At 32.8% G+C, this 11,429-nt stretch overlaps 1 pseudogene; it reads left to right on the plus strand.

Moving 5' to 3' along the window:
- Nucleotides 1-1,786: 1,786 nt before the first annotated feature.
- On the plus strand, nt 1,787-2,307 carry LOC100425293 (protein tyrosine phosphatase type IVA 1 pseudogene; annotated as a pseudogene).
- The last annotated feature ends 9,122 nt before the right edge of the window (nt 2,308-11,429 follow it).

Below are 11,429 nucleotides of genomic sequence, written 5' to 3' on the forward strand. Positions count from 1 at the left end.
TTCAATTATGGGAATTTTCAATGAAATTCTAAAAAAAAATCTTTTATTTTTCCTGCTTGATTTATCAACTTTAGACTATTTCTATTTACTTCTTGTGAAGTATAAGAAATTCTGCCTTGTGAGACTTCTTTTATTTTTCCAAACCTTTTATTAAATTATTTTTGTTTTTCATACATTTATCCTCTAATTTTAAGTGATATGCTTAAATCTGTATTTCTTATTTCTCTAAATAAAGACAGACAGACTGGATCTCAGGCTTCATAAGATGAAAAACAAACGAACAAACAAATGAACGCTAATACCCCTACTTTTAGCTACCCAAATTCTCCCCAATTCGACTTCTAACTTCAGATACTCAGACGACTAAAATCCATTGATAAGATTTATCAAATTTACAGTTCCTACTCCAATAAAATTTAAAATGTCTGCGTTTTGCAATATTTTGATTCTAAAATGAAAAACAGAGAGCATTTATATTGTTAATGTAAGTTTTTTTTTAATTACAGAACACAACAATGCATAGGGAAGAAAGCATAAGCATAAAGAAGAAGGTCTAATTTTCACACAGATACTGCAACATTTTAAAAAGAGTAATCTATTTTTAAGTTAAATATATTACATTTTATTGCACTAAAACTCACGTTGCATTTGCATTTTGGTTCATTTGGATCACAGCGTTTTGTGCAGCTTTTAAAAAAAAAAAAAATTCTGATTACTTTGACCTTTTCCTACTTGGCAGAAGCAGCACAAAATTTTCTCACACTACTGATGACATTATCCACATTATTTATCACAGTACTAAAAAAATGTTTTACATATTACTGATTGCTTTCTAAAGGGGCTTGCCCATTTGTTCTTGGATTGTTTTTTTTCAATGGAAGCTCCTGTTTTCCATTATTCATCTTTTTAGAATTCCTTTCTCATTTTGCTAGAGCATATGTTCAAGTTTTTTCTGTTTTCTACAAATAACAGATATGGTCACTAACACTATACTTTATCTATAAATATATTTTTATTTCCTTTGGTTTTAGTTTTGCTAGTTTATGACTGTGGGTTCAAAGTTATTACAGTCAAGATTCTGGAGATATTTCTGCATTGTTTTATTACACATCATCCAATATTGTTCTCAAGAAGTCTGACGTTCGTATGCAACCTTCTTTTTGGCCATAGTGATTTGAAAACCTATTACTTATGATTTTAAAAGAAGGAATTTGGGGCTCCCACCACCCTGAGACTACCACTGCCCCCCTCCCCCCAACTGCCCAGCAACCACCGCCACCGCTGTGGCCTGTGAGAACCGTGTGAGGACCGGCTGTATGATTAGGCCACAATCTTCAATGAGTAAACATATTCCTCAGATTTGTGGTGTTCTCAGTCACACATGGGCAGAGTTTCTGAAGGGCAGGCAGAGATTACTACCAGGCACACAGCCACCTCTATGCAGACAAGTGAACTGTAGGGAACGCCCCATAAGAATGGTTATCCTGGACACAGAGGTGTTAAACTGAGACCCACAGAGCATTTTACAAGAGTTATCACCTAGATGGGGTAAACTTCAGTGCCCTTCCTTTCTGTTGCCTCAGTATTACTGGATTGAAGAACTACTGCTTCTTGTTAAGGCGGTTCATTTCATTTATTATTACTTACAACTTCATATTCAAAGCACTGAAAATTTCAAGTGGAGTATATTGAAGTAGACTTCAGTTTCATTGCATCATTTCTGTACTGACATTTTAAAATTCTTTCATAAACCTATTGAATGTTTTCTTTTTTAAACTAAATTAACATGATTTGAGTGAACTGCCCAGCTTCTGTGGAAACCACACACAAGAACATGAGATTTCTTATTATACACCCTCCAATTAATGTGACCTTAAACAAATTTATAGAGGAACTTAAGAATTATGGAGTTACCACAATAGCGAGAGCATGTGAAGCAACTTACGACACTACTCTTGTGGAGAAAGAACGTATCCATATTCTCGATTGGCCTTTTGATGATGGTGCACCACTATTCAGCTAGATGGTTGATGACTGGCTAAGTATTGTAAAAATTAAGTTCCATGAAGAACCTGGTTGTTGTATTGCTATTCATTGTGTTGCAGGCCTTCAGAGAGCTCCAGTACTTGTTGCTTAGCATTAATTGAAGGTGGAATGAAATATGAAGATATAGTATAATTTATGAGACAAAACCGGCATGAAGCATTTAACAGCAAGAAACTTTTGTAGTTGGAGAAGTATTGTCCTAAAATATAGCTGCTCTTCAAAGACTCCAAAGGTCATAGAAACTACTGTTGCATTCAGTAAAACCGGGGTGCCTCATACTAATGCTTTGGAAGTGGAACTTGAGATGACCTAATTTGTTATACATATTAGACAACATGTTGGCTCAGTGAATATGTCTAACGAATCTTCTGTAGGAGTATTGAAAGGCACTTTTACCAGGACACATGCTAGACAGATTTGACAATCTCTGTGTTTCGGTTAGAATCAAACTATTTGGACACTTGGCAAAAGATTTCTGACTGTCAGTATTTAAAGTGTGCTTGTCATTTATACCACTTGACCTTTCCTGAAATTGTGCATTATTGAGCTATGTCTTGTTTAAATCTATTCCCATGCCAGAATCTTAACAACATACAAGAAATTTAAGAAGGTTAGGTGCCAAAATACCCAGCATAGTAATTGTATATTTTTAGTATCATACAGAACTAAAATCCCAGGAACTATGCACTCTAGGCCTTAATGTGGTTTATTCCTTCAATCTTTTCAAACATTGAAAGTAGGGCCTACATGGTTATTTGCTTGCTCACTTCATGTTTACACCCCCCACATCAGGTTTACTTAAACACTGATTTTTTTTTTTTACCAAGTCTTACAGTGATTACTTAACCTGTATCTATAAATCTTACTTTGTGCTGTTATGTAAAAACCTCCATTTTGAAAATCTACATTATACAGAAGTATGTATTTAATGTCTTCAGATAAAACAGCCTTACAGTTAATGTAATGTTTACACTCCGAGATACAACTTAACAGGGAGGACTGGAGAACAGAATGGGAGGGGGCTATTAATTATTTTTAGCAAAATATTGTCTTTGTCTTGTGCAGAACATGTAGAATATGCTCTTTAGCTTAGTAAATTTTTTTAAAGGTAGAGTTGCTTTGTTATTGTAGCTAAAACAATTCTTATTCATAAAATTTCTGAAATTCTTGTAATATTTTTCCATACTCATCAGAAGTTGTTTACCAACTTACTTTTGTTTGAATTGTGATGTTTTTCCCTTTTCTTCTTGACTTCTCCTGCAAAAAAAAAAAAAAAAAAAAAAAAAAGAAGTGGGTTTCTGCTAATAAATTGAGCAAATATCTAATATTTTATATTTCTTTTGAGCTATGTAACTTAATATTTGGATACCTGATGATTTGTTTTATTATGTAATTGATAAATGGTGATGTGCATTAGTATTAGTTCAACTATATATTTATACTGTCTGGGGCTATGTTTTGCAGTTCTGTGGGAGAAATAATTTGTCAGTGTTTACCAGCTTTTAAAAACCTACTGTGAGAGCCTAAACATCTAAATAAATAATGAAATGCAGAAAAAGGGGGGTGGGAATGTTTACATGTTTTCTGTGAGGTATTTAGTCAACACAACACATTTAACCTGATGTCATGTTTTTTTCTGAATAATTTGTTTCTAATATTTTCTTCATATTTTCTCCCTCCACTTTATATGTTTTCACTTTAATAGTTGGACATACTTGGATTGAACTTTACATCAATCAATTTTCTATGATATTTTCTACCTAACTGACTTTTGCATCAGATTCAGAACATTTTATCAATGTTACCTGACAAAACTTTAAAAGTTAAAAAATTTAATTAAATACTTTTAAAACAATTTTAGACTTAGAGAAGAGTTTCAAAAATAATATGTAGTTCCACCCTACCTTTTACCCAGTTTTTACTTCTGAGGGTTAGTCTTTCATTACGTTATGACAATTATCAAAACTAAGAAATTAACTAGTAAAATAGTTTGTTTTTTATATAATAGTATGTATTCTTATTTTTGAGTTGTATGAGTTCTTTATAATTTTGATTGATAAATCCTTATGAGATATATGGTTTGCAAATATTTTTTCCAGATCCTTAGGTTGCCTGTTCATTTTGTTGCTTAAAACAGACAGACTTAAAACAGTGTCTGTCTGTCTGATTTGAAAGTCATCTTCTTTGTTATGCAGACAATTGTTAGTTTAATGTAGTCCCACTTATTTTTGCTTTTGTAGCCTAAGCTTTTGGTGTAATATCCAGGAAATGACTACCAAGGCCAATGTCAAGGAGATTTCTTCCCAGGTTTTCTTCTAGGAGTTTTATGGTTTCAGGTATTCCATTTAGATATTTTTCCATTTTGAGATGATATTTATGTACAATATTAGGTAAGGGTCCAATTTTATTCTTTTGCGTGTGGAACTTCAGTTTTTCCAGTACTATTTATTGAATAAACTTTCATTTCCCTGTTACTTATTCTTGGTGTGCTTATCAAAAATTAATTCACCATATCAGATTTGTTTGGATTTGTTATAGGGCTCTAGACTCTCCTCCACTGTTGTATCTATCTGTTTTAATGCCAGTATCATACTGTTCTGATTACTATAGCTTGCAAATTGAATTCAACAGTGTATCAAAAAGATTATACATCATGATGGAGTAATAACACATGGATTTGCACACCTATTTGCATGTGTTGTCAGGCTTAACACACGCAGATCAATCAGTGTAGTAATTACATTAACTAACTGAAAGACAAAAACACATAATCATCCCAACTGACACAGGAAAACATTCGGCAAAGTTCAATAACTTTTCTCAATAAAAGCTCTCAAGAGCTTATATACAGAAGGAAAGTTTCTCAACATATAAAAGTCATTTATGAAAAACCCACAGGTAACATCATAATTAATAGTGAGAAACTGAAAGCTTGTTATCTAAGATTTGATACAAGGCAAGGATACCCACTCTCATCACTTCTATTCATCATAGTACTGGAAATATGATCAAAATCAATCAAACATACCTATATACATACATACGTAAATACATGCATACATACACAAATGGTATTTACATTGGAAAAAAAAGAAGTACAATTATCTCTCTTTACTGATTACATGATCCTATATGTAGAAAACACAAAAGCCTCCACCAAAAAGAACTGTTTAAATTAATTAATTCAGTAAAGTTGTAAGATTAAAAAAAATAAAAACATCTACAGTATTTTTATACAGAAATAACAACCTAGCTAAAAAAGAAATGAAGAAAACAATCTTATTTATGATAGCATCCAAAAAATAAAATAAAATAAAATACTTAAGGATGAATTTAGTTAAGGAAGTAAAAGATCTACACACTGAAAACCGTAAAACATTTATGAAAGAAATTGCAGAGGATGGAATAAATAAAAAAGATATTACATGCTCATGCATGAAAACAATTTATATTGTTAAAATACCCATAATACCCAAATCAATATAAAGATTCAACACAGTCTACTCTCAAAATTTCAATGACATTTTTCACAGAAATAGAAATAAGCAATACTAACATTTGTAAGCAACACAAAAGGCCCTAGCTAGCCAAAGCAATTCTAAAAAAGAAAAAACAAGTTGGAGGCATCACACTTCCTGATTTAAAATTATAGTACAAAGCTATAGTCATAAAAATGTATATCTTTCTTTTATTGCCTTTTACCTTAATTCTCTTATGTTCAAAGCACATTGCTTGATTTATAATATTATAAATTTGATGATTTTTTTATAGCCCAGAATAAAGTCAGTATTGGTGAATGTTTCATATATACCTAAAGAGAAAGCTTATTCTACCTTTGTTAAGCGAAATGTTCTGCAAAAGTCAGCTCTAGTTGACTGTTATGGTCTAGTGCTGTTATGGTCTATTTTAGCCTGTGTTTTGTTGTTGTTGTTGTTGTTGTTGTTGTTCTGTTTTTTTTTTTTTTCTTTCACTGAAACTGCCCTATCAATTACTTAGAAGTATTGAACTCCTTAAATATAATTGGGCTTTTTCTATTTCTTTTTCACATCTACCTTTTTTATTGGGGTGGGGAGAGTTCTGTATTTAGTTACATTCACATTTCATTATTTCATCTTGGAAATATTATATCCTTTACCCCTTTATGTTATTTGAAATGAAAGGTACTTTAGCAGTCATCTTTAAAGATGATACTTTAAAATAAAGTATCATCTTTATTTGTTAATGATTGTATTATACATCTTTCTCCTTCCTTTTTCATTCATGTTATTTGTTGTTTCTCCTTATATTTAAAGTAGGATTCTTATAGGCAGCATATATTTGGTTCTTGGATTTTTACCCAATCTGATATTGTCTTTTACTGGTTGGGGAGCTGAGCTAGATTTGAGGTTACTGTTGCCATAGTTACCCTCTTCAAATTTCGGTAGTGATAACTTGTGTTTAGGGACGGGGTTAGTTTTCCAGAGCAGTGCCCGCTAGACTTTTTTTTAAGTCCTCCCTTTGTGCTATGCCTCAGAGAAAGCCTCTTGGCATGCCTTTCTTTACCTATTACTCTGAGCAATTTTCTACTGTTACTTCCCATTCAATCCTTGGCTGTTTAATGGTGGAAGGGTCAGTGGGGATTGAGCATTCCCTGTTACTCTGAATAAGCCTCAGTTTTAGGCAAGTTTTACATACCTAAATCTTAGGCTGAGGCATGATATGTTCTCTTTGCCCTTCCCAAGCTGTCTTTCTGTGTCCAGTGTTTATTCCTGACAATCTCCCAGAAAGTTTTTTGTTTGTTTGTTTATTTGTTTTTCTGTTTCATTCCCATAGATATAATGAGTTTTAAACTTAAGGGTGACAGTGTTTATTGACCCTCCCTTTACAAATTATATAGGGGAAATATTAGGGAGCCAAAGCTACAGGATCTGGGTGGAGTTTCTTGCCCTGCCCACAAAGGTGCTGCTTCCTCTTCTCAGATCTACATGATATCGGACACTTTGATGTTTATGTGAAGGCCTAGATGGATTTGTTCAGAAAATACCTTTCAAATAATAGCGACTTTCCCAAATTCTATGACCTTTCAGGGACTCCACACTTGGCTTAAAGCAACTTCACACTTGGCTTAAAGTCTAACACATTTGGCCTAAAGCAACTCACCAACTATTCTAGTAGAGTTCTTACAAGTCTATGGTTTATCTACCTTAGCTAAGTATGTGAGCTCACCTCTTCTCTCCCTGCAGGTGTCTGTCTTTCCTTAGACTGGAGGCTAGGTCTTTGCTTTGTTTTCCCATAGGTTTGGGGGAAAAAAATGAATTTTAAGTTAATCTAGCGCTATTACATTAGAAAAGTGAAAGTGACGCTCCTTTTAGCTCTCTATATTCCTGGAGCAGAAGCTGGAAGTGTTGTATAAAATATTTGTAATTTCCAGAAATCTTTTTTGTTCTCTGACACTTTTGCCTGTGATTAGCAATGTGATTTTGCTCTAAAGATACTTTCTGTTCTCTAATCTCTCTAAGAATATTGATAAGAATTTAAAATATAATATATGTCCCAAAGTATTTCTTTTTCTCTAGTATTATTTGTTCTATTTGTTCATCTCATGTCTTCTATCTTATTGTTTTATTTTTCTTTACTGCTACTTTTTGAATTTCTATCTCTAATTATAAACTAAGGTTAGGATACTTAATGAAAATAATTTTACCCATATTCTAGTTACTTTCTCAGTAGTCTTATGCCTGGAATGAAAGACCTGCTTAGAAGTTATTTGTACAAATTTGGAAAAATTTTTACTTGAATGCTTAGCTGGGCAGGTTGCAATGTACTGACATTTTCTCTAAAACCAAAATAAGATGAGATTTACTTTGAATTATCGACATTTATATTTAGAGGCCTACTCCATTTCCTAGGAGACTTTTTTACTTCTTTAAAAAAAAACTTGATTTTCAATAAGAAGGAAAAAAAATCACACTCCATCAGTGACTCTGTATTACAAAATTCTATGTATCTGCTAACTCTAAATATATGAAGTGTCTCTAAAAAGTTCATGAAAATTTATATTATGAAAAAGCTATGCATGGATTTTAAAAATTTTTGCACCAAAATGAACTGGTACTAATTTGTTATAACTTGTCTGAACAAGATCTAATCTGAGGCACTAAGCAGAATAAGATATCAGTTTGAGAAGATCCCCTAGCAGAGCAACATAGATTCCACAAAAATTAAAGCAAGAACTAACATCAAACTTATGGTGAAACTTTTGTGGAAGAATGGTGAAATCATGGATGGTTTACAAAATGTTTATAGGTAAATGCCGCCAAAAAATCAGCAGTTTAAAAATGGATAACTAACTGATAACTTGTAAGAAGGGGCCAGACAATGTTGAAACTGAAGTCCTCAATGACAGGTCAGCCACATCAACTTGTGAGAAAAAAAAATTAACCTTGTTCATGTCCTAATTGAGGAGAAAGCAATTACTAACGCACAAACGCCAGTCTGCGCAATGTAGGGAGACCCCATCTCTACAAAAGATTAAAAAAAAAAAAAAATTAGCTGGTCCTTGTGGTGCTTCCCTGTGGTCTCAGCTACTCTGGAGGCTGAGTTGAGAGAATCACTGCAGTGAAGCAGCAGTCAAGGCTGCAGAGAGCTATGATTGAGCCGCTGCACTTCAGCCTGGGTGACAGAGCAAGGCTCTGTCTCAAAAACGAAACACCAAACAGCGTAAACAATAGCCAACACCACAGACATTTCGGTAGGTTTAACTTACACAATTCTGACTGAAAAATTTAACTTGGGAAAATCGTCTATTTGATGGCTGCCAAAACCACTGCAACCCAGATCAGCTGCAGACAAAAGCAGAGCTTTCAATGGAAATTTTAAACATCTGAGATCAAGAGCCTGAAGAATTTCTTCAAAGAATTTATAATAGGAGGTGAAACATGGCTTTTCCAGTATGATACTGAAGACAAAGCACAATCAAAACAATGGCTACCAAGAGGAGGAAGTGGTCTAGTTAATGCAAAAGCAGACTGGTCCATTGCAAAGATGATGGCAACAGTTATATGGGATGCTCGAGGCATTTTGCTTGTTGATTTTCTGGATGACTGAAGAACAACAATATCTATTTATTATGAGAATGTTTTAAGAAAGTTAGCTTTAGCAGAAAAAACACATGGAAAAGCTTCAACAGAGAGTCCTTCTCCACCTTGATAATGCTCTTGCTCATTTCTCTCATGAAACAAGAGTAATTTAGTGAGAATTTGGATGGGAAACTATTAGTTATACACTTTACAGTCCTGATTTGACTTTATCTAGCATATCTTGTTTCCTAATTTAAAAAAAACATATATGTAATGGTTAACCATTTGTCTTCAGTTTGTAATGTAAAAAGATGGCATTTAAATGTTTAAATTCATTGATGGGGTTAAAGTTCTTTAGGGATAGACTAAAAAGCTGGCATTACTGCTTTTGAAATTGCCTTGACCTTTATGGAGTTTATTTTGGGAAATAAAGTTTTATATTTTTTATTTTTATCTTCTAATTTTATTTTTTCCACAAATATTATAAAGTTATCTTATACTTGAGAAGCTTGAGTAGAAGAATGGGTTTTACGACTAGTGGCGATTTTTCTTGTGCCTCTTTTGGTCTGCTGGTCTGCAGTTTTCTCCAGTTTGGTTTATTTACTTCCTCTATCCCATCTTCTTCATATTATCTAGAGATTTTGTGAGGGAAAAAACTATTCAGGCAGCTTAAAATATTCTCTATGTTTTTATGAATTTTACCTTTTCCACTAAATATTTACTGTAATTTAAGTCGAGTTTTATGGTGGAAACAAATTTAAGTATATTTTTTCAGGCCACCATCTTGAACTAAAAATTAAACTGAATTTTTTAAGCTACTATTTTTATTTTTTTAAAAAGAAATAAAATTATTTTAAAAGTTAGAAATAATAGTGACCTGCTGTAAACTTGGTGTTCTGATTAGAATCTGTAACTTAAATTTGCAAAAACATTCATATTTCATCTTCTTTTCAAAAGTTAAACAAGTTTGCTTGAAAATATATAGTAGTCATAAGGTGTTATGCAGAGAAGAAAAAACAGACTCCATATCAAATATCATATGAGGAATTCTCTTGAGATGCACTTTTATAGAACATTTTACCTCACCACAGAATTTTATAAGTACCCAATATTTTTTTTTCATCGTAAGAATACTTAGGCACAAAAGAGATAAATGACATCCTCTGGATATAGTCTCAGTAAAATGAAGTTCAAATAAAATCTTAACAACCCAAGAACTTAATAAGGACTGTCACCCCAGTCAAATAAAAGCAATAGATAACAATCACAGAAGCAACAACAATAAGCAAACCACTACAATTTTTTAAATTGCCTTTAAAGATATTGAAAGCTGAAGACTAGCAATACAGAATGAAAATCTAAGATTTCAATCTGTACTTGTCCTGAGAAGCTAAGCAATATCCAGAAATTAGTAGTACCTTTCTTTCTGATTTTATTTATGCTAATCGATGTCTTTGTTTTAGTTGTAGGCAGTAGAATAGTATAAGGCTAAGTATATTTCTTAACTAGGTTTCACTTGGCAGCCATTTTGAGAAATCTTTGTTCTTTTATTTTAAGGTTTCTGCTTTATTTTAGAAGATTCAGATACTGCAGCAGGAATTCTTTTTTTTTTTTTTATTTCTTTTTGTCTTTTTGGACAGTTAATGTTAGTAAGTTAGTTTATAAGAAAAATTTCTTTGCAATGTCTAAGTGCCTAGCATTCATTTGTTCCCCTCATGATGTTCTTAGTAATTCTTATATTTATTATGAGAGAAATCTATGAAATCCCATCAATCTATGTGGATTTTATATATGCACTCTCAACTTGCTCAACTTGCTCAGATGTGCAGAAAACATCCAGGATCAAAAGAAGGAGGAGAGGAGACTGACGTCCATCAGGATAAACAAGAATAAAATGCATTTCATTTATTAATCAAACAACAAATCAATATTTTCAAAATTGATACTAAAGCATTCATAAAACAAGATAGCAGACCATAGTATACTTTAAGTTGGTGAACATGCTAAAATGTTTTCTCTTCCCTGCTTGTGCTAAAGGATGAGAACAGCACATATACACAGACCTGGGGAAGTTTTGGTACACCTTTCTCTTGGAGACCCCATGAACTGTGGTGAAGTAGAGAGGCTACCTTAGTGTCTAGCTTAGAGGTGAGCTTGCTTATAGCTGCATCAGTATTCTGTGGTCAAGAACAAGGGTAAACATTTCCTGTAGGATTTTCGGCCCAGTGGCACACATAAGAATCCAAAAGAGGGTTAAAGGATTAACCTTTAAAGATGTATTTTCAAGATATGAAAACTATAAAATTATAAATAGAGCTCTTTAAG

The sequence above is a fragment of the Macaca mulatta genome, chromosome 6 (assembly GCF_049350105.2).
Source record: "Macaca mulatta isolate MMU2019108-1 chromosome 6, T2T-MMU8v2.0, whole genome shotgun sequence".
NCBI classification, from domain to species: domain Eukaryota; kingdom Metazoa; phylum Chordata; class Mammalia; order Primates; family Cercopithecidae; genus Macaca; species Macaca mulatta.